Here is a 24,241-nt window from a genome sequence, read left to right on the forward strand (position 1 = left end):
GATGCGGTTAATGTTTAAATGGTGATTCGCCAAGGCGTTCTAGCTGCCCTTGCCTTCCTTGATATTATTCTGATGCTGATGAATATTCTTTTAGGATTTACAGCTCATCTGTGTAGGATGCGTCACAATCTTTCCATGGTATACAGATCATGTGCTAGAATAAACGTATACTTTTCACTTGATATATTGGTGTTGATTTTATTATTGAATCGAGCGATACGAATTATTCGCAAATCTCAATATGATGAAACAACAATGTTGTTTTTTTGGGGGGGGCATAAAGGTAGTTTTTGTCATCAGTATTGCCAAAATGAAGGAGGTATAAGGGGGGTGGGATAAAGATAGTTTTTGCCATCAGTATTGCAAAAATGAAGGAAGTGTACTAGTATTTGTATTCTTGTATCCGTATTCTGCACATGTATTCAAAATGGAATACATTTTCGTTTTTTTTCTGCAAAAAAGTTTCTGAATTCACTTTTTCTGCAAATGTGTCTCAGCAGCTTTATTTCAGTAGTCCAGTGCATGTATTTCGAATCGAATAATCCAGCATCCTTTTCTGCGTATTCCTTCCTATTCTTTCCCCAGCACAAGGTACCAAACGGGAAATTTTTTTTGTTTAACCTTCTTCTTTTTCACTAAACTTTATCCCACTCCTCTCTCTCTTCCCAGCCCTGAGTAAAACCAGGTGAAGGTGATGTCAGAAGTGACGCAACGTTGGAGTGGTTTTCCAGTAAGACTTCCTAGCAAGTGCTAGTGTGATGTTGCAGCTTAACAAAAGTGAATGCGGTTGTAGTTTTACATCGCTTTAATTGTTGAACTGACCTTATTCTTTCATATTCGCTAATATTAAATAGGTAACCAAACGAGTTTGAGGAGCTTACAACATACCAACACTTCCTATCCTCGTAAACACAACACAGACACTCACAAGCACAACAGTACTTAACCTCGTAAAAATATATACAGAAATGTGGAGCGCATGTTTTTTTTATTTAGGTTTCAGAATGGCGAAGCTTCAACTCCATGCGCTTCTGTTGAAGACAGGCTTCATGATGTGCTGACACTGAGGAGTATAAACTGTGCGGTGCTTGTGTCTTTGGTGCTGATAAAAGTATGTCGTGCAAAGTGCACTTATACTGCTCACAGTAACATTCCATGCCCGAAGCTCCAGCCACATACCTATTACAAATAATACAAATTGCTTTCAAAAGGATGCACCGAACCCGGTCCGAAAAAATGCCACAAATCTTCAGGTAAGGCGTACTAGTGCGAAGAAAAAAAAAGCTTCTCGCACGACCTAAAATCAGTAGATTGTATTTATTCTTATTCTAAAAGTTCGCATCAGGTTGGGGTTAAAAAAATTGCCTATTCCGCAATGTGAAAATCATGCTGGGAGGTTGGCTGAAAATTCTAGTTTATTACATATTTTTTATACCAGCTTGACGAATGAACGTCTGCGTAGTCTCTAGAACGTCTTTTTAACGACTGCTGTCTGACCATAGGTTCTGAACTTAACAAGACCAATGAAAAGTGGGTGACTTTTTCAGACTCTGCATTTGAAAATGTATGAAACTTGTCTATTTTGAAGTTTCTGTAAGCAAAATGCGTTCAGGGCTTTTGATTGACAACAATTTATGTATGAGAATCACAGGGTGAATAGCATTGGATTAGTATATGACTCTAGTAATCTCTGTCCTGCAATACCTATAGGTAATAATTCACTAAAGAAATTAACGCAGCGTCACGCTAATTGTGACACACAATTGTGCCACACAGTTAGCGTAACACCTTGACCATTCTTTTTCTTCAGCTTTTTGAAAATTTGCTTTTTTTCTTTCTTTCTCGTTTTGTTTACTGGTTTGTTCAGTATTTTTGCAGTCTTTATTTTTTATTTACATTTTCCCCTATTTTTTGTCTCACTTGCTTTCTTTTGTATTTTCCACACGTTGTTCGTGTTGTCACTTTCTCCAGCCACATGAGTATTGCCTGCATTCAATATCATCATCGAGACGCTCAAAGAAGAAAAGCAAGAAGACCTCTTTCGCGCAAGCGCGTGGTCAGTGTGCTACAGCTGGCTATGCTGTATTTAGTTTTGCCTCTGTTATGACATCGACAGCATACTATCCCAACATTCGATATATATATATATATATATATATGTATATATATATATTGGGAGTACGCACTGACGTTGCTGCGTGCGGGTGCCATTTCGTAGTATACAATATGCATGCACTTAGAAAGGTATGCTTTTTTATGTTAATCTGCTTATCTTCAGAATAGCTGGAAGTTACCGAGTGTTAGTACAAAACGGCGCGTGATGTCTTCACGTTAATATCTCCTATAAAAAGAGCAGGTCATACAAAAAAAGATGTTAGAAAGAAGAAACAAAGTATGGCAAGCTTTAGCGTATGAAGAAAGTACGTGATTCTAATAAGCAAGACACATTATTACAAATAAGGCTGTTAACAATGTTGACCACCTGAAACATAAAATTCCGGAGAATGAAAACCATCGCTGAACCTTAGAGACGCCATCGGATGGGGTCTGTGCTGCTTTATTGAATGAGATCACTCACGGGGCCATAACGGTGTTGCTGGCGGCATAAGTATGCATGCGACAGCTTTATACCGCCAAGTATGCTATAAGAAATTCTTTCATTCGTGTAATTAAACAGGTCTGTTTGCACAATTTGCTGTTCATTAACACACTAAACGACAGCGCTATACACAGACGGCTTGGTTTTCTTTTCATACCCTCCACTCTGCAAAGCTATTACATAAGTTTTTAATTAGAGCTTCGTTTTTTTATTCGGAAATATGCTTTTCAGTACAAGTCATTATTTAGAATTGGCTGCCCATAAATTATGTCAACAAATATAGAAGATATATTTACTTTTTACTTATATGTTTAATAGTCTGTGCGATTAGCTCCTGCTGCATCTCAATTAGTTGCCTTGAATACTCAACTGGAAAATTCACTCCCCAGTCATCATCTCAAAGGAAATATCTTTTTTAAAGACTTAAGCCTTATATTTTTATTTGGCGGCTGACTTTGAAAGAAACAAGACACCGCCGTTTGCATCAACACGGTTGTTACGAAAAATTGTGTGACCTTTCAGCGGCTCGAAGACCGTGAGCACGACTTCATTCCGTCAGAGAAACCGTGAAGCCGAAATGGTGAAGAATTATTATAGTCCTGGTTAATGCAGTTCGTTATAAAAGCATGTTTATCTGTAGACCTATTGTAGTTATTGGTTCGAATACTCGCCACAGTCTCCCAAACGCGTGATTGTAGCACTCGAAAAAAAAAAAAGTGGTCATACAGACACAAGACGCGGAAAAAAATGATGTGTGCCCACCTCACAGGTTCAACCTTGAGTCATCACAGCGTTATTTTGTGACTCAAAAGAATTTGCGCCTTATGTTCTATCTAACTCTACATAAACGTACATTATGTCATGGGGTGCTATTATATATTCGGTTGTTGCGCGAAACCTACAATCGATGAGTCTTTACCCAGAATGCTAGTGCCAGTCATAAATGTTTCATAGTAGACATGCAAAAGAAATAGCGAGAACGTTTTAGATTATCGAGACAGGTGGTTTGCCCCGTTTTTTTTTGTAGTATGGCGGACAAAAACAAGAGGTATGTCGTTTTCTTTACTCAAAGCATTGCTTATGCATATTTTTAAATGGCTATGTGCTTTAACAGCAGTATTTTCTAAGTGGAATATTTAGTCAGCGCCGACTTCGCAAAGCAGTAATACAGGATAAATGCAGCGTTGATAGTGTAGAAAGACAAAAATGAGATCTATAATTAAGGGAAGTGTATTCTACCAAATATGTCTCTAAATCATGCTTGTGAGGACGAATGAGCTCACATGCCTCACAGCCGAAGCTACGCGCATATGCTCTGCTCCACAAACTACCGATAACAAGGGGGTTATTGTGTGGCAGCATAATATTTGAATAGCTTACCGTAGATTATTTCAAACAGGTTGCTGTTAGCATTAAAGGAAATCAATAAATCAATGCATACAGCCTTACTAACACTATGAGCACTGCAGCGTATACGAGAAAGGATTGAGAACGACAATGGAGACGACCACGTAGCATGACATTGCTAATACAGCAGAGCTTACTGAATGCTGAAACTTTGTGAATACTTACGTTCTCCTTTTTCCCTGATAATTTTAAACACACCACAGTTACTGTGATAGAACAATAATATATCCGAGCCAAATTCAAACAAAAAACCTGTAATTGTAAAGAGATAGAAACAAATATGCTAAATATTGCGAGTCATTTACCTACTTGACGGTGTATGACCATCTTTGTCGTTTTGCACACGACGCAAAGGTAGGCAAACTTTCCAACCATAGCGGTATCCCATCCTAGGATTTTGCACAAAGTCTCTGTCTAGAAACATCATATTCAAGTTGGCGTTTTATGGCTTAAACTATTCCCAGGCAACATTATACTTTTGTCTTCCCACCGCTTTTCTCGTTGCTTGACTACATGTCTCGCCTTTCGAGGGTTGCCGCGTGTGCTGTGAATTTTATGGCCACTCTTAAGTGGTAATTGCCGGATTATGTACCTGTGCATCTTTTCCTCGTCTTCTAACCACGACAGGGTATTGACAATAAGACTGGCGGTTAATATAAAAGGACAATTTTTTTAACTAGGAGAAAGGATGAATTTCTCAAAATTCTATGACTTTACAAAGCATATAATCTAGATCAAGCGCACCGGGACAAAGAGTCCTGTAGCGTTACGTTGCAGAAACAATGACGGAACGGGCCCGATTATTAATAAAACGTGCATCGATTACGATGCGCCAGGCTAAATTCACTCAGCCGCCTATCGAGTTGTGGAAGCTGTATAGTACACACAATATTGCTGCTGACCAGTAGGCACACTGTATAGTGTACCCTCCTATTATAGACCTTCAAGATATTCTCCTTTTACCTAAACGCCTAAACTCACACCATGCCCGCAAAAATGTTCTGTGACAGGATACACGTGCTCTTATCTCACCTTAAGCTCTCTTCCTTCTGACCTTACTAGGGAAGATCATGCCGTACTTTTGCGGCTTTGGGCAGGGGTAGCCCTTCCACCAGCTGTTTTATCACCATAGAACTAACTGGTTGCATTTACCAGTAGGTAATACGGATCCGCACTGTACCTCTCCAGTGATGCAAGCACATGCATACCAGCTTATATAGACTTGCCCAGGGTTACATTAAATACTCTCTCGTCCTTTCCCGCAAGCCGGATTTCGCTACAGCCACTCAACCATTACGACCACTGCATAGATGAGAACTCAATCCACAAGTCAATATTTCACTCCATGCACAATGCCGGCCTAGCGGCGCACATTTACTACACATACGCGCGCAAAATATTATGCCTTAAAGGAAGGTCTATGTCGCAATAAAAAAATGGCAGATCCCACATACCGTGGGAATCGGTTATATGCGAAGCACGAATGTGGAAGGTTGGTATGCCACTTTAAAGTCAGCACAACGTTACGAGCCGGACGTAAATTATGCCGTACATGACTTCCATGTTGTGAATATTATATTTGCATGTGTCAGCTACCTTTGTCGTCTATTCATGTCACGTGATACCAAATTTAGTACCACGTGATGCAATATGTAGAGCTAGCGAAATGGCCGTGAGCACGTTATGAGCGTAGCGTCTAGCCATGCTTTCCATCACATGCATGTGATGACTATCATGTTTGCACGTGTCATTTGCCTTCATCGTCTATTGACGTCATGCGTTACAAAATTTGGTATGTGTGGAGCTAGCGAAACGGCCATGACTGCCCTATGAGCGTAGCATGCTGTCATGTTTCACATGACACGCATAACAAGATTATCATGTCTGGACGTGTCATCTACCTTCATCATTTCACGTCGCGTGATACCAAATTTTGTATATGTGGAGCTAGCGAAACGGCCACAGGCACGCTATGAGCGTAGGATGTAGTAATGTTTTACATGATACGCATATCAAGATTATCATGTTTGGACGTGTCATTTGCATTCGTCGTCCATTCACGTCATGCAATACACAATTTCGTATATGTGGAGCTAGCGAAACGACCGCGAGCACACCATGAGCATAGTGTGTAGTCATGACTAGTCATAACAAAAAATTATGGCATGCATGTCATGATTCTACACTAGGGTCTGTCACTAATGCTCGTTATGCAGTCATGTCATGCCATACCAGTTTTGCAAAATGTCATGTGAACGAAATCACCACAAAACTAGCAAGACCATGAAATGTAAATCATGACATTCATGGCATACCTGTCATGATTTTAATGATCTGAGTAGACAAATATGTTCGTCATACAGTCATGCTATGTCCTACCAAGTTTGGTATTGATACGATTATAGAAGCGGCCAGGAGAGCTAAAAGTCGTAGGCGGCTAGGTAGATTGATAGATAGATAGATAGATAGATAGATAGATAGATAGATAGATAGATAGATAGATAGATAGATAGATAGATAGATAGATAGATAGATAGATAGATAGATACACTCACTCAAAGTCGCCGAAGTTCGCTAAGAAATGCTTGGCATTTACCAAGTGTGTTTACATACAACAAAAAGATGTTCTCTCGAATAATAGGTAAGAAACACAAAGGCTGTTGGCCGCGTGCAGCCTGTGGTCTTTTTACTAGAACGTTGTACGGCCGTGAGATGACCATCTTGATTTTACATATATATATGTATATTACTATTTTCTTCATAACAGAAAATGCCGCAATTCGTACGGTAACGACGTGTGCACCATGGAACGAAAAAAAAAAAAGATGTACAGTCAGCTCCACTTAGGAGACACTTATGAAACAGCGAAGCTGGTAGCTTGCAGTAGCGTTGAGTGAAGTGGGATGAAATCTGAATGACTGGTGTGGAGGCAGCAGTAATGGGCGTAGTGGTGAGCTGTGTGAGAAGCCAGTAGTGGGCGTAGTGGTGAATTCTGGGAAAAGTTAGCAGTGGGAGTGGTCATAGGAGTAGTGGACGTAAGAGTGAGTTGTGGACAGTTGTGGGCGTAGTGTTGAACGTGGGAGTATTGAGTACTGTTAGTGGTACTTCCACCAGTCCAACTGCTCACATTCTGTTATACAGTGGCGCTCACCATCTTTCTGCTGGTAAATCTCAGTACCATCTTCCATCGAATATTGCCGTCGGGCATTGATGCCTCGATCGAGTACAGCTTTACTGTCAAATTTTCATATTTCAGAAATAACATCAACATTTCAGGTGTTTTGGAGATCTGTGCAAATAGGTTTGCCGAAACGTGCAGTGAGAACTCCTTCAAAAATGATCCCATCCGTTGGAAGAAACGCCTCCGATTACAGTTATATCGGTCACTTGTGAAGGCACTGGACTCCAATTTTATTCACTGTTCAGCCTTCGTGACAGTAAATTTTACGACTGCGGCTCGCCAAGTTAGGTCACGGTTGAGATTCCTGTCTTGAAGCTGAGCTTTGTTTTTTCCTAATTCTTCTACGGAATGATGATGGCAATGGGTACAATTTTCGTTAGCTAGAAGTTGCGAATCGCTTCCTGAGAACGATTTTACTGGATAGTTAGCAAAAAGTTGCACTGTGTTCTTACCATGTGACTTGGAGGTGAACTTCACTAGCAAATTCGAAACTCTCATTCTCCGCAATGAATATTGTCCAGTAGCCAAGAGTACTCCCGGCACTGGCGAGCTACATAGGTTATGAGCCAACTAGCTTGGACTGAGGCCAAGCAGTGTTCCTTAGTTAGTGTGACCAAGAAGAATCAATGTTATAATATATATCATAGAAACATCGCAAAAATGGAACTAAGTAGTGCGAGCACTCAACACTCAGTCCAGTTTTTGCGCTGTTTTTACGCAGCATCGTGTGCCAGCTAGTCTTTCACGACACGAATTTCCTAGCAGAATAAAGCTGAATCAGCCAGATATGCTTCCAAATTGCAGCCTGATAGAGCCTACCTGAACAACACATGGTCGATTTGGAGATCTAATGATTCCAGATGCCCAAAAATATTGTGAATCTCTGCAAAAAAGCGCCCCTTGTTCTCGGAGATAAAGCACCCTTTAGAAGGAAGGTCGACACCCACACATTTATTTCATACGCTTCATCAGCTTCACGGACATCTATGCGGCTTCACTGACTCGCGTTGCAGTCGGTGACGCGTACTCGCTCCACCTTTTTGGGCAACAAGGTTGGCGGCAAGACGTTAACCCTCACGTGCTTCCTCACGAACACGTTCTACAGCTCTGGCTGCCGACGGCTGTCCACGGCGTCGTTACTAATACGCTTGGTGATACTCTTGCATAACCACGACGCGAGGCCATTTCATCGCGACATCGGCTCACAAAGGACTTCCTTTTCCAGAAATCCGTCATTCACAGCGATGTTATAGTTACGTCATAAGCACGGGGCAATTTCCGTGCTTCCATGCGAAAGAACTGGACGTTGACTCGCCCATTGCTCCTTAAAAACCCTAGCGCTCACTTTGTGTCGCGTATGCTAACTTAACTCAGCGGAGGGCTTCGTGCTGGCGTATATATATATATATATATATATATATATATATATATATATATATATATATATATATATATATATATATATATATATATATATATATATATATATATATATATATATATATATATATATATATATATATAAATATATATATATATATATATATATATATATATATGTGTGTGTGTGTGTGTGTGTGTGTGTGTGTGTGTGTACTGGCGTATACACATATAGTTATGTACAGCTGCTCGAAAGTTGAACTAGTGTGCGCGACTGATGACTTTTCTGTGAGTCAGAGGAAGGAGCCAAGGTGAACAGAGCGAAACTAAGCGTTTGCCGATGAAACTCGTGCATCTGGTCCCCTCGTCGACTTTGCTGTTCGTTTTTAAGAAAGTAACACCCTATCAGCATAGTTCAGGTGAACTACGCTCTTGCTTACCACGTGAATGGAGGCAAGTGGCGTATCTTTGAACGTTATCCCAGCAATTTCTCACTGCAACGCTAAAAACGATTCGCCTACTCACACTGTCGGTTGATCTGAAGTGTGCTAATCGACAGTTTTACTTTAGCTCGCGCCATGCCTAAAGAACACAACGTGATGCCCATTGTGTTACAACGTAATAACTGAGCCTGTCGCGCACAGCGTTCGTTCTCCGCTCGCAACAACCGAAACGTGGAGTGCACTTCAGCCTAAACAGCCTGGAGTTTGAGTATATTTCACGATTCGGGGCCTCAGCACAAGCTCATCCCATGCAAGCCGCGGCACGGGGTAGGGCCTCTGGTGTATAAGGCTTGCGCCAATCACCGGTATGAAGAAGTCAAAATCCTTTTTCAAGCAAAAAAAAAAAAGCAACGGCTCTAATAAGGTGGTTAAACTGAGATAAAGGTGATTTGCAAGAAATAAAAAGAAGATATTTCAAACGAAGAGTGCATGCTCGTTTCAAAACCAAGTCGAACTGATTATACATTTTATAATACAAGTGAAGCATGCATGAAAGTTACAAAATCTGGAGACAATGCTCTAAAACAGGTGGATGACTTAACCGCGAGAGCTGAACCAATTATTAGAATTCACAGTCCACTAAAATCAAGCGAATGACACACGTAACCGGGCGCAGCAGAGGAGTTTAACACCGCCGCCGTTCTGAAGTGCCCTTTGAGGATGGCGAGACGGGTCGGCGGCGGCTCCACGAAGATGGCGGTGTTCGGATTCCGGACGTATTGTTTGCTGCGCTAGGTCCCACGAGTTTTTCATCGTGGATCTCTTTTTCGGTGCCGAGCAGACTCTTGAAGCATGGCATCGGCCCGGTTTTTATAAAGGTCTCGGGCGCCAGACTCAACTTCCAGTTTAGTATCGATGCATCCTTGAAGTGGTCAAGTACGCACTCGTTGCTTCTGTGGACCACACCTCACCCTTGATCATTTTCACTGGCGAACAATAAACACTTACACAAAAAACCAAACACGTAGCACGCGGTCTAACCCGTACAACAGACACAACGTCCTGTGGTTCAGACTCCGCAGTCGGTCACCCTCACGGAACGCACTTCGTTAGTATACAAAACCAATGCACATATTTTCACACGTTCACCTTCACCGGCATCCAATTCAATATTATACAATACAAAAGCGCATGTTTTGACACGTAGCTCAGATGCTGCATTCTATGGTTCATTTATTCTTTGGGTCATGCTCTGCAGGCAAGCCATAGCATTTCCGAGAGAATAGTTTCTGAATTCCCCAAGTCAAAAGCCAAGGTTTTTCGACCTCATGGCTTTAAGACGGTAGAGCTATATATGTTCCCTACTGCAAACGCTAACACGTACAAAGTGGTGCACACGTGCTCATGGTGTCGCGTTTTTAAAGAATTACATTATAGAACGTTCATCCCTAATTCCAATAATTGGAAGCTAACCACCTATTGCAGCGAACACAGTTCTGCAATTACCCGAGTGAGGAATCACCGTTGCTCTTAGTAGGTTCAGTCGTGTTCGGAAATAGAGGTATCATATGCCCTACGGCCATAGCGCTAACATCAAAGTGGGGTGCTCGTAGTCGCACCGCCGCATTCATAGACACGCTATATAGCAAGTTCGCCCCTGATGCTCTCGGGAAGAGACGACCCTCCCGGGCGAACCATTTCTTTTGAAGTTGCACAAGACTAGAGTCATCGATCCCTACACGTTGCGTGCATGCTAGAGCATAGAAGTATCATATTACTACAGCTTCCGCAAACAAAGACCAATGACCGCTCGTGCAATCACGGCACACCATTCTTCGAGAGGAATTGCATTTAGTTGGCCTTAGATGCCAGCGAGAAAATCCCCTTTGACGGTAAACCTTAGGATATTTTGCACAAGAAATAATAATAAGACCAGGCGACTTTCGTGGCAGTATGTAAGGGCTTTAAATATGAGTGCTGCTATGCGCCATCTGTAGGCAAGAAAATGAACTGCAGTAGCCGAGGCCTTTTCTCGCAGCAGCCGTGCCGTCGACGCTCGCAGCCTTCGAGATGTCGAAAGACAGCCGCCGGTAAGGTACGCAACGGCCGTAGCGGGTGCAACGTAAGCGCCGAGATCCAGCGTGCGCATCTTTTGCGCGCGCAAACGCACGCATCTCTTTTAGGTTGAACGCATGCGCAGTCTTGCTCTCTCTTGCCTGCTGCGTGACAAAGGCTGTTGCGGGCGCTAAACTAAACAATCTCATATTGGTGTACGTCCAGAAAAAGGAAGAGCCTAGCACATGAGGGAAGAGCCTGACTGAGCGAACTTTGTGACCATGCGCTTAGGTTTGAGCGATTCGCAACACGGCTTCGTCGTAGGATGCTGATGCACAGGAAATTTTACGATTTCAGTATATGTTCCTCCCCTTTCCACTACTACAATGCAGAGTAGCAGGCGAAGTCACAAAATGGAATGCCCACTGGAAATCACCATGCTATCGCTGAGGCCAGCCTCTGCTCCTTTTTGTAAATAAACCTGACTCTCGCTCTCACTCTTTGGCCGGCTGTGTTTGCTACATGTAAGATGAAAATGTCTTTAGTATTAAAGAGCTCACGGAAGCCTATATTCAATGCATTATAGAAAAATATATTGTAGTGCTTATGGACAACTTGATTAGTAGTCGGATGACGCACATGTTTTCCTTGTAGAAGAAAATAAATCTTATAAGTTTAAAGGCCTCTCCGGCGATTTTTTGACTATGTCAGGGTAATGGTGCTTTTACATTTCTGAGAAACCCTTGTCTCGCGCCTAATCACTGGAATCCTCAACAAAACCGAAAATAATTTTCAATGAACAAAAACGCAATACCAAAACCGAAATCGAAGAGAGTGATCTGTCTACTTATGAAGTACTACTTTGCCAAAACCAGAAATTCTGTGAGGTATGCCGGTCCTGCCAGAGTGGAGTACGTAAATTGCGGAAGCAGCGAAAAGTAGTTGCTAATCGGATAGGTCACTACGCACGCCAACAACGCCGCAGCATGTCTGTCACTGATCATACCTCACGGACAAACTCATCGTAGCTGCAAAACAATGGTAGTAGCGATGCGGAAAAATTTGGAGGTCAAGAAGCATCGCCGTTCCTCTTCTATAAAGTAGAACAGATTTGCGAATGTGCTTGCCTCGTTGCGCATAACGCCACTAGGTGGCACTTCTTGCCCAAGCCGTCAAAGTCTGCGACCTGCGGTGATCGGTTAAAATGCTTACGCTATTATCGTGAATATAAGGCGAATCGCATGCGGCCCATAACGCAACACCACTTAGCATCCATCGCATGCTCACCCACACGGAAAAGGAAATCGCCGGCTCAACCAAGGAAGCACCGGCCAAATACGAACAATCCATAGCAGGCAAGCAGACGCTGCAATGGCACAGCAGTTCCGTCTCTTCTTTCGCTGGCAAAGATCAATGCCACACACATAGTGTTGCTATTATTTGTGGCATGAATGGCGCAACGTGCCAATGAACGTACCCAATGAATTTCATTGAGATTCATTCACCCAGAAAAATTCCTTGAGTTGGCCTTTTTGGAGGTGCTCACCTTATATGGGGTCGACCTTGCGCATAACCACTGTGAACTTGGTTGAAAATATGAGATGAGGGCTTACCTAAATAACGGAGAACCATCTGATCATAGCGCGGCCTCCTGCTGTCGGGCCATCGGTTTGGTTGCGTGTTCCAATTGGTGAAGCGTCCGAGCAAGTAAAAGTCAGATCTAAATGCAAGAAACTATGATCACTAGTTATCATAAAATAACATATACAGGCATGAAAACGCTACTTACACGTTCTCGTATATTTTATAGCACCTCTCAAAGACGACGTATTCAAAAGTGATATTGTACATTTTGTCGACTTGGCACGTTAGATTGCTTGTATCAGTTGACAAGACAGTCCATATAGGCTGACTAGTGTTGTAAAACTAAATAAGAAAAGAAAAAAAAACGAATGAGCACGATGTTGGGCGAGTTGGCGAATAGCTCAGCGAAATATGCGTTACGCACAAATGGCCAGCATTTTGTTTTCGTTTTTATCAGTTCTGACTTTCAGCTCAGATTATTCTTTAAAGAAAAACCAGGCCTTTGTTGGCATATTCACTGAAAATGGGAGTGCTTACCTGTAAAATGCAAATAAAAGATTGATTTCACATCAAATAAGTTCAAGTTCTTGAAAGTGGCACCAGGTTTGGACCTGCGGCACTGGCTTCACTCTAATGCGTAGGAGGCGTAGGCTTTATTGTAATAGGAGACGGATGGACGGACGTACAGAGGGACGGACGGACGGACGGACGGACAGACAGACAGACAGACAGACAGACAGACAGACAGACAAATAGACTACGGCGGGGTGAAAGAACAAGGCTGAATCATAAAAACAAGCTCCTAAATCAATCTACTTGTTTAGAAAAACTGGTTAACAATTGGAGTACTCGGTACTCAACTATAGGCGATATAGCTGTTCTGTGGGCCTCACACTTGATATACGACGTATGTGCAAAATGTGGACGAGGAAGCAGCTGACGCCGCATGCGCCGGCCTTTTATAGACGCCGAGACTCTCGAGGAGGAGGGCGCAATTCTGCGATTGAGATGCATTCAGCCTCTCTGAGGGACGCACTGCGGTGTCTCTGACGGACGCACTCGCTGTCTGTGCGACGGACGCCAGTGAGGCTGACGGCACTCCACATGCGGTAGCGAGTTCTGCAAACTACTGCAACCTGAACTCTGCGGCACTTCACTACGTGGTCGTGCTCGTCATAGAGTTTCCTATAGTATACACTAGGGGGAACTCTGGCGCTAGTGTCTCTGGGAGCTGCAACCACGACCTTCTGTACTCCTGACCTGCCGAGCTGGCGGCGGTCTACGGAGCTGCCTGCGCCGGCTCGGATTCCGAACATCACCGCCTAGGGGGCGCTCGAGTTGCCCCAGCTGAGCGCTGGTGAATGCATGAGAATGCATGGGTTGCCGCCGGTCAGAGAAGAGTTTCATCACGCATTGAGTAAATGTGGTGGCTATCTTGAATCATTTTATTTCATGTGACTTTGTGAATCTTCTTTGGCATTTTAGTTGACATTTCAGTGCATTATTTTTCAAATAGAACCGCAAATCAGGTACAAACACATGTATCAGTGTGCAAAACAAGAAACAATGACGACGTAGACAGGTTGTAAAAAGCGCTGGCCACCAAATGTTTATTTAACTCATGATACCAGCAATATGTGTATGCAATGGTAGACTTGTTGCCGTTGGATTACACTCAGCTGGCTTGCATTTACTGTCTGGGCAAAAAAGGCCAAGGACTATATGACACTTGACAGTGTCCGCGGCATCCGGCGCGCATAGAAAACAACCCAGTACAGATAATTTTGCGCATAAATGTCTTCGTCTCAAATGGCAAATGTAGATCGCAAGTACATGAATACTCAATGAAAGACAACTGCAACTGTTTTGAAACGAAGCAGCACTTAAAATCACCTATTCAACGTGAATTCTTCACACAATGGGTGTGTTTCAAAACCTAGTTGCATAACCACATGTAGTGACATGGTTTCCATATGTGCACCCATGTCGTCTTTCCTTTTTTTTTCTAATAAATAGTTGTGAGTGTAGCGCGTCATCGTTTGCTTTCTTGAGGTTGTCGGTTATTATTTTTTTTTGCGCTAATATGCGTTTCAGTCTGCCCGCACCACCAACCAGCCCAGCAACTCACTCTTTTAGAAACACGTAGTCCTTTACAACACAGAAACCACCTTGATACATCTTTCAAGGACCTCGGTCACTGGAAACTCATGAAAAGTCACATCAGGAGACTTTCCTTGCCTTGATTCGCAGAAAGGCACGTAGCACACCACTATCGTGATGATTAATTTGCACCAAGAAACCTCGCTTCACTGGTGTACAAACCGCACCGACCTGCACGCTTCTGCCGCAGCTCGACACGAGCAGACGGTAGCGCAAGATCGTTTTTATACTTTGAAGTTTATTAAAAAAGAGGTTTTTATTCATTTTAATCGTAGAGTGTATGCACGCGTAAACATTGCTGCTTTTCTCCCAGCGTCACATGAGGAGACGAAAAAAAAGCGTGGTGACCCATGTTTTGGCCACCAGCAACCGGTGCGGATGAGGTAAGCTGCAGCGCCACAGAGCACATAGCGGCAGGCACCAATACCAGAAAGAGCGCGCTGGCGCTTTGCTCGCTGGGCAGGTCAGTAAAATACAGAAGGTCGTGGCTGCAACGCACGGCGCTTCAGCGAGCATGGGAATGAGGGGTAGTACACACATTTGTCTAATCTTCGTACTTCTGGCATGCTTTTGGCTCCGTGTGTGGTCGCGTAGCATGGAGCTGTTATCTTACGAAACAAAAATCAGTGAATGTTCAGCGGTTGCGCTTCACCACCCTATTTTTTTAGACTCACCTTTCCAAATCGGATCATGAAGTTGAAAAGGGTTTGAATTTTTCTTTCAAAACACAACCGAAACACAACGATAAACGAAGCCGCAAGTACGATTCGCCGTCCGCAAGTATGAACACTAGGCAAATGTGTGTACTACCTATCATTTCCATGGTCGCTGAACGATGACAGTGCCAGAGTCCACTCTATTTACTTTTAGGAAACCCTAAGGTGCTCGCAGTCCAGCCTGCTGGAACCTTCACTCTGGTGGGTCGCAGTACGCTCATCACAATATAAAAAGTTGTGCTACACAAAGAGGGCGCCAAGTTATGTTTAACGTGTTTCATGTAGACCTTCAAATGAGTCAAAATTAAATTTTTCACGTGTGCCTAAAGTTCAATTTAGACGTAACAGCTCCCGCCAAAAGCAATCAAGATTACTGAAAAATAGGCAGACATTGCCAATCGCTGCGCTGATTATGAAAAAATGATTTAACTAGCCTTTTTAAGCTCTTGGCGTGCAAACATGGAATGCCCAGCAAATGTATGGAGCGTCATAAGCCCTTACAACTCTTTAAGCTTACACACATTAAGCGACACCGCTTTAACAGCTGGTTACAAAATGTCCTTTTTCAGAGCCGTCGAAAAACAATGTCATGTTTAAAATATGGAGGATCAGTGCGCCCGAATCCAAGTGTAGATTGAAAAACGTTTACCATAACGAGCAGCATGCTCGATTGCGCGAGATATCACGTCATTCCACTACAAATAGAGCCTCGAAATGTAATGTTGGCCCGGACGTGGGCAGTTGAGCGTACACCGCAGGCCGATAAGACACGAACAGAAGACGATTGAAAGAAAATTACATGCACTACTTGGCCCTAAGACACCCGTTACGTAAGATTATGATTTAAAAAGTGGTTTTGCAACAGCAAAATGATCTTGAAGTTCACTCAGTACAAAACAGATCACCGGTCAAGAAGTCCGTACAAGTGGTTAACCAGCGAAAGCTGAAACGTGCGGCTCCGGTGTTTAGCCATGGGAGGTTTGAACCCAACGCTGCACTCAAGCCTTTCGCTATTACTGAATACATGGTTGTGCTTCCTAATGAAGTTAGACACACGTTTAGCTTTGGTTTACGACAGTGTTTATTTCACATGCCACAACTTGTGCCTCGCATGATCACTGTCATCGAAAAGCTCAATGAGGGGTTAAATGCATTTTGCTATGCGTTATCACAGTGGTTTTTCTCAAACCACAGGTGCCAAAGTTCTGCTGGAGAAACTCTCACCGAAAACAGGTGTTCGCACTGTAGACCAAGCTCCCGCTATTGTCAAGTTGACGCTGTCGTGCCCGTGACGCCAATTGTTAGGGTGCGGCGTTGTTGAAAGCGTTTGGCATGACCAGCTAACTCGGTGGCGTGGTCTGCAGGATCCACCCACCACCAGCGCTTACATTCTCGTTCACAACTTATCATGACTTGGAAAGCTGCTGGATGATCGGATACGCAGGCCCCGCCACTGTGGTATAGTGGCTTAGGTACTCGGCTGCTGACCCGCAGGTCGCGGGATCGAATCCCGGCTGTGGCAGCTGCATTACCGATGGAGGTGGAAATGTTGTAGGCCCGTGTGCTCAGATTTGGGTGCATGTTAAAGAACCCCAGGTAGTCGAAATTTCTGGAGCCCTCCTCTACGGCGTCTCTCATAATCATTTGGTGGTTTTGGAAAGTTAAACCCCACATATAAATCGATTGGATACGCAGTTCCTGCCGGCACTCGATCTCCCGCGCCTGTTTTTGTGCCCAGAATGCACCATCAACCCGGCGAATGCGAGGTTTCTCACGATCTCGCTGTCGACACTCTTCTGGAGTTGTCCGTGGCTTACCCATGTGGAAGGTTTCAGTAGAAACTTCTGCGCGCGTGCTATAGGCCACGGCTGCGTCTGAATGAATGACGACACTCACAACGCAGCCAATGGTGCACGTGCTTAGGTACGATGCTGCGAACAACGTAACTGATAACACATCCAATGGAGACAGCTGGTGATAATGATGGGAGTTAGTTTTTCATTTCTGCCGGCCATATGCTGCTCTTGCTGTACAACCGCACTGTGAAGTCAAATTGCAGTTTCGGGCTACGCTCGTTTTGGGCCAAATTTAGTTGGTTTTCATAACTTATAATGTATGATGTCATTTAAACTATCTATTTTGCTACTTGCACCCTAACAATAGAAGAAATTTGAAATACGTTATGCAGGACTCACTAATACTCAGTTCACCATAATCACGACATTCAGCTCACCACAGGAGTTCTGTTTTTGAGTATTGTGGAGCACTCAACCATGCTCGGTCAAACTCAGGATCAAGACTTCGGAACCAAGCTGGGCGCACTTCGATTGAGGCGGAAGAAAGTCCTGCTCTGTTGCCTTACTGCTATCACGGGCTACGTGAACGAATACTGACTGAAACTTTCTGTAATTAGCGTTACTAGGAATAACAATTATCGATATTGCTAAGCGCGGTTACATTGGCATCCGCTGTTGTGCGCAGCGCCGGTCTCTGCTTACCTGCTGCGTCATGTCATTGGCGCGTCACTCCGCCAATCGCGTGCCGGTTATGGCACTTAACAAAGGAAATCACATCCTACACAAAATTAACTACAACAATGAATTCCTTGAGTGCTCTAGTAGTGTTGTGTACAGCTTGCCACTTTCATGCGCACAGACTTACACCATACCAACGGCCAGTGCCTTAGTGTCTGTTTGCAGGGACACAACGAAAAAGTACGCAAACCAACAGATGATTTTCTTACAATTCACTGTTTCCAATGCGGCTGTGCTACAGCGTTTGATAGCACACAGATTTTAGCTATAAGCATTGTCAGGTTAGTAGATGCATTATCATTAAAGTTACAGCTATCGATGAAGGCAATTGCAGCAATCGCTCTTACTGAAGGCAACTGCCTTCAATCGCTGTTGCCGACTAAGGAATTGGTTACCTTGGTTCATCCAGCCTGCCGCGATAGTTCAGTTCGTAGAGAATCGGATGCTTTTCTCGAAGGTCGCAGGTTTGGTCCCTGTTCCCGGCAAGTTTGTGTTAAGTCCACTTTCTCCTTCTTCAGAATCACAGTAGATTTACTTCTAATAGCATCATCCCCAATACTTTCCTCTGCATAACGAAGAGTACTTTATCCACCACGAAAAAGGTTCACGAGACCATAGGTGGTGACCTTTGAGATACAAACTAATTCTTATCCGAATCTTGCTTTCATGCACTGTCTACTCTTAAGTGACTTCAGCTCGCAGTGACCTCACTGCGGGGAACGTGCTATTGAGAGCACATGCCCCGTTCGTGCCCCTAGTTTGGAGGGGTTAAGGACCTCACAGAGCAGAAATGTAGCTCGGGCCTCAAGAAATCGGAATAGCAGCATCAACTTTGGGCTGTCCAGAGAGCCTGCGATATGGCAGATAGGCTAGGTCTAAATGTCCCCACTTGAAAGCTGCCTGCGGTGTCACCCTAATGACTCGTTAAGAATGAATATTCCGGCCACCGTAACGGCGACTAATCCGATTCTGCGGCAGCGAGATCCGTTGAAAGGGCCCTCTCCACGCCGATTGCTCTCGTACCAATTTTGGCGGCGTATGCAACCAAATCGGTTGCCGTGAACCTATAAAAGCGCTAGTCGAGGAATCTTGAAAAACGGCGGAAAAGACTGATTCGCTTGTCATGTCGCAGTGCTCGTAATTGAACGCTGTAACCAACAGAAGCTTAACCCACTCTGCGTAGTATAGCCCACTTCACGACCCGATTCCATTGAAGAGGTTGCAGTTGGCGTAACCGAGCTTGTCGTGGTCTTGCAGAGCAAGACGAACCCACAAACGCCGCTCGCTTCGACGATTTTTTCTCCTCTTCATACATTTCAGGACAGCGGATTGCAAGCAAAGTAACCAGTACTGCCTTTTCTTGCTTCCTGCGTACGAAGAATTCGAAGTATATACAACCAGATAGCGTATAGTCGCGTTTGCGAGCCATGACAACAATCGGGTGACAACGCATTCATCCGGCTTTCGCCCCGTGGTAGGTGGCAGTGTTGTGGAATGGTTGCCTCCATTCCATTCTAACTTCATTTCTGGGTATTAGGACTTGCCGCAGTTTCATTCTTTTCAATACATCGTAATGGATAAATAAAACAGTCCGTTCCCAGATCGGGAATTGCCGGGCAGTTCAGTTCCATTTCTGGAGTTTCTCAATGTGGGAAATGCATCTTGATCATTTTGTTGAGTTCAAAATAAACGCCTCAATAAACTAGTGTCTCGAAATGCATTAAAAACTGCAAAAGTATGAAAAACACGTTACAGACATTCAGTAAAAGCTTAGCGGCTCATCTCGTTCAGTAAAACCACCCTACTAATTTCCATAGCAGTAGTTTTCCCAATACATACAGTATTTGCACAGCGAGAATGTTTGACGAATGTAATGTTTTAATATTGTTTAAGCTTAAAGACCTTATTGCTAAAATGATGACAACATATATTTTTGCTGACAAAGGTAGCGTTCAAGAAGACTAAGTTGTTTTAACACTCGGACGGAGCAGCCTTGAATATGGAGAAAAGTAAGATTTGCGAAGATTTTGTTAACGGTGTGCGAAACCCTCTATATCTGCTGGTGTTAGTAGGAACAGTGCACCGCCACTCGGGCAGCTTGTGCCGTTGCATCGAATACGGTACACTGAGCTTAACTGCTCGTCAGCACTCACTCTCGTCAAGCGCGGCTCATAGGCATTGGTGCGGCCAGGGTATACCTTTATGTGTTCACCTGTGCACAGCTGTGCGATATCTTCCTTGCCGCAAAGTTTACTTACGTGTCTTAGGTACTAAACTGCTCGTCAAGTAAAGATCCGGGTGCGCATTGAGTATTCGACACTTTCGTGTCGGGGCACCTACGGGAACCAACGTACAGAGATTTTTTTCTCCTTTCAGAGTCTGTTGGGACAATGCATTTGTTTGTACACTTATTCCTCATTTTCTATTTTACATACTTCTCTTTTTAACAATTTTCTCTTTTGCAAACAATTTTGTGCGAAGAACTACATTGTTTAAATTTCATTTTTTGCGTCCATTGCGACGATTGTGTTCCTTCAAACTCGACCGGGTGGAGGGGGGGGGCGTTCTGCATTAAGACTTCTGCACACCCCCTAAAGGAAAACGGGGAATTATGTGCCCACCTATGGTCGCCATCTCAAGAAAACAGGCGCACTACAAGCATGCCAGATCTTTTGAACAAGTCCACAATTCGCAGACCTATCTATGCAGAAAATGTGGGCTTACCATGACTATGTCCTTGTAACCGGGATTCACGAACCAGGGCGTGCTGTTTCTATACATGCTCGTTGTTGTCGTCAGAAAACCTGAAAGTACTAGCGCAGAAAGTATTGAAGGAAACTTCGGCCACATTTTTGCACTTCTGCGTGGAAGCAAGCAGCACATTTGCTTTGAAAACTGATATCGCAGGTGGTTTGTCTCGAGAGTCGTGAGCTGTGGACATATTTATATCGAACGGAATCACAATGAAAAATATCCTATTTAGTGTCAAGGGCCAGAGCTATTGTTGTATTCAGCTGACAAAGAAATTGTGCGAAAAAAGGTGATTCTTTTTATACACCTATTCACGCATTTCGCCATGCCCATTAAAGAAGAAATATCGGACTCGCAGTTGGCGCCATACTTAGTAGCTCTTGTTGACTTAATCCTTTACTTGAAATACACCTAGCGGGCAACATCACAACTGCTGAATAGTCCTTCACTGAAATAATCTCTCGTCATGGGAAGACCTCCATTGCTTTACTCGATATAGCCGAGGTAACACCGCAGCAACCTGGAATCATTCCTCGTGGTGCGTTAGCATTAGTTCTACGCGGATCGTTGCTGGCTTCATCGTCATTTCGCGATGAGTTTCAGCTGCCGCTACGTCTCTTATTAGGTCACTAAGCATAAGTTACAAGATATGCGCTTGACTTGCATTAATCTTGGCAGCTTTTGAGGATGCAATTGAGACCACAAAAAAAACAAACAAAAAACACGTGTCCTCTATTATGGTGCTCGGCGATCGAAAGGTCGTGCTGAAGCTCAAGAGGAGTCTGGCGTTGCATGAACACTGTATTTGCAGCCGGGAAAATATTCTCGTGATTACCAGCCAAGCAAGCTTGAGAGCCGAAAAGACCAGCTCAAGCAGCGAAACCATGCCCCTCTTCTCCCATTAGTACCATCAGTATAGGCTCAGTGACGAACTGTGCAGAAAAAATATTTCCCTCTCGTGCCATGACATAGCGATTACGGGAAAGCCTATTGAAAAAAAAAAGAAATTGCGCAAACATTTCCCGAAACAAACATTGTTACATGATTAGCCCCGTAATGTGTCCTTACTGATAGCTAAGGGCAACTGCAATTTTTTTTTCAACAATGAAGGCACATTTGGCATGGCTTCGTTTCAAAGGCGTGCTGAATCGTGTAGACTTGTTAAGAACGGCTCATTTACGACTTCTGGCAACCAGACAGATTGGCCATGCTGGCAAGAGCAACGCTTGCTTGCACTGTGGTACGTCGCTTTACGTGCATGTGCTAATCGACTGCTTTCTTTCCGGAATCGGTCGCTGACACTCTCGTGACCGAAAGGAAGAAAAAAAAAAAAACCTACCAAAGTCACCAAAAACTTTTTTATGCTCAAATTGTCGCCTTTATTTGTCTGAATAAATGGTACAATTCCTACAATTCAATGGTATTTCGTTCATTTAATCTTTCTTTGTAAGGCATATTACGCCAACCCACTCTTTGGCCTATGCATTTTGACGGGCTGTTATCTTTATCCAATTTGATTTGGCGCCCCAGATGCCTGTACATGCCTGTTCATTACCTTCAGTAGCCACTTGATTTGACAGTATTCGATATGAAGTTTCAACATTATCAAACTATTGTTGCAAAGGGTAGATTTAATAGAATTAGCACAGAAAAAAAAACACCTCTCGGTGGCACTGATTGTGAGCGTAGACGATATCTGTGACAACGTTGGCCACGAAGATATTTACGCCGATGACTATACTAATTATAACAACTCCACCGGAGTGGTTGTTCCATTCGACGAGGTATAATTTCGCTTTATAATTTTCCACATCGCGACAACGACATCTGTGGAACTCGGAGCACATCGAGGTGAGGTAAAGTACATACGGTCATGTAATATTTGGGCCCTTTGCGATTCCATGTCAGTATTAATACACTACGATTTGCGTTGCAGCATGGACTAAACGGACAATTTTTCTATGAAATAAGGCACTAATACCACAGAGCACTCGATGAAGAAGGTGTTGATATATTTCAATGATTTCGGAGTCATTTTGGAACTGTTGGCAAGGAGCGCCCAGCTGAAGCTCCATGCACGACCAGCTTACGAAATACTATTAGAAAAAAAGAAAAGCCTGTCCGCCCTTCCTTCGATTCTTTGTTGTTCTTCTTTGTTTTGCTCTCGCTCGCTAATTAACATTCCAAGTACATCTTGCCACCCCACATTTTGCTAATGCTTTTATATTTACTAGATGATATTTCAAGATCATATAGATTGTGTAAGTCTTAGTGTTTCTCAGCCATATAATTTTTAATGAAAGACACCTACCCCTGTGTGTGTGTTTTATTCAATTATTTTAGTGTAGCATGATTACAAACTAAATTGTCTCGTTTAGTTTATCCTCTAAACTATGTACGTAATGCATACAATTCGCATTATTCGCATCGCTTTGAGCATATAAACAGAAACGTTAGCTAGCTTTACCAAGACCCACAGTCAATTAGAGTACACTGCCGCTAAGTCAAGGTCACGTGGTGGATAAAAGCAACATAGTCGGGGTATTTTTAGAGCATACAGCACCAGAAAAATTCTGCTGACGACTCTGCATAGTTCGAAATTTTTCATTATAACAACGCAAATGATAAAGGAAGGTGTTGAATGCGTTAAGGAGGAGTTCCGTGGTGCAGTGTTAAATGAAATATTCGGTTTACATCAGAATAGCTATCACACATCCTATTCAGCTGCTTTGCGTAGGCGGTATAATCTATTGTCTCGCTTTCATTAGTAGTTTCCTAATGTTTACGTTTATGAGATACTAGAGTAGTAGCTTGTGTCATATTTCTACAAATACATTGCGATAGGCATACGGAAGAGTGTTCTCTTTTATTCGGTGTCCTTTTTGTTCTTATTTTGCTTCTAAATTTCTAATTATTAGGCGTTTGCCTAGTAAGAGAGCCGAAAATAACCATAGTATGAATAGCATCGAGAGCTAACGGCGCTTTGTGCCAGGATATTCAATATCATAGAAGCTTGTTCGCTAACTGCCAGGAAGATGGCGCAAGGATTCTATGGTGCAGCTTTGTGGGACGTCGAGTACGAATCGAGGAAAGAAGAAAGATAACTTTATTTTGCTGTGCAGCTCGACAAGTGAACGGCAAATACGCCGAAAGTGTCATTATTCAAGGAATACAGATTGATTGCACTTCATCCCATAGACACAGATTCAAAAGACATGAACGAATCTGAGATTCTCCTCGCATTACGAAACCCCGGGTCCATCTTCGTTTGCGCAGGCTCACATGTAGCTTATAAATATTTCAGCAAAGGCTACATTAGCCCCATTGCGCAACAAATCCTCAATGAGCTATCGTCCCCACGCTCAGATGGAGAATAGCAACAACTGATATAGATACTAGACCACTGCAGCGTTACAGTTGGTGAGCTCGAC

At 43.4% G+C, this 24,241-nt stretch overlaps 1 long non-coding RNA gene across 1 annotated transcript; it reads right to left on the minus strand.

Moving 5' to 3' along the window:
• Nucleotides 1-969: 969 nt before the first annotated feature.
• Nucleotides 970-20,960, minus strand: LOC119167963 (uncharacterized). The gene is made up of 5 exons (XR_012883990.1): nucleotides 20,784-20,960; nucleotides 12,855-12,991; nucleotides 12,679-12,785; nucleotides 4,172-4,258; nucleotides 970-1,179 (listed from the first exon to the last, which is right to left on the minus strand). It is a non-coding gene; the product is annotated as an uncharacterized LOC119167963 (long non-coding RNA).
• Nucleotides 20,961-24,241: the final 3,281 nt, after the last annotated feature.

Source organism: Rhipicephalus microplus, chromosome 6 (genome assembly GCF_043290135.1).
Source record: "Rhipicephalus microplus isolate Deutch F79 chromosome 6, USDA_Rmic, whole genome shotgun sequence".
NCBI classification, from domain to species: Eukaryota; Metazoa; Arthropoda; class Arachnida; order Ixodida; family Ixodidae; genus Rhipicephalus; species Rhipicephalus microplus.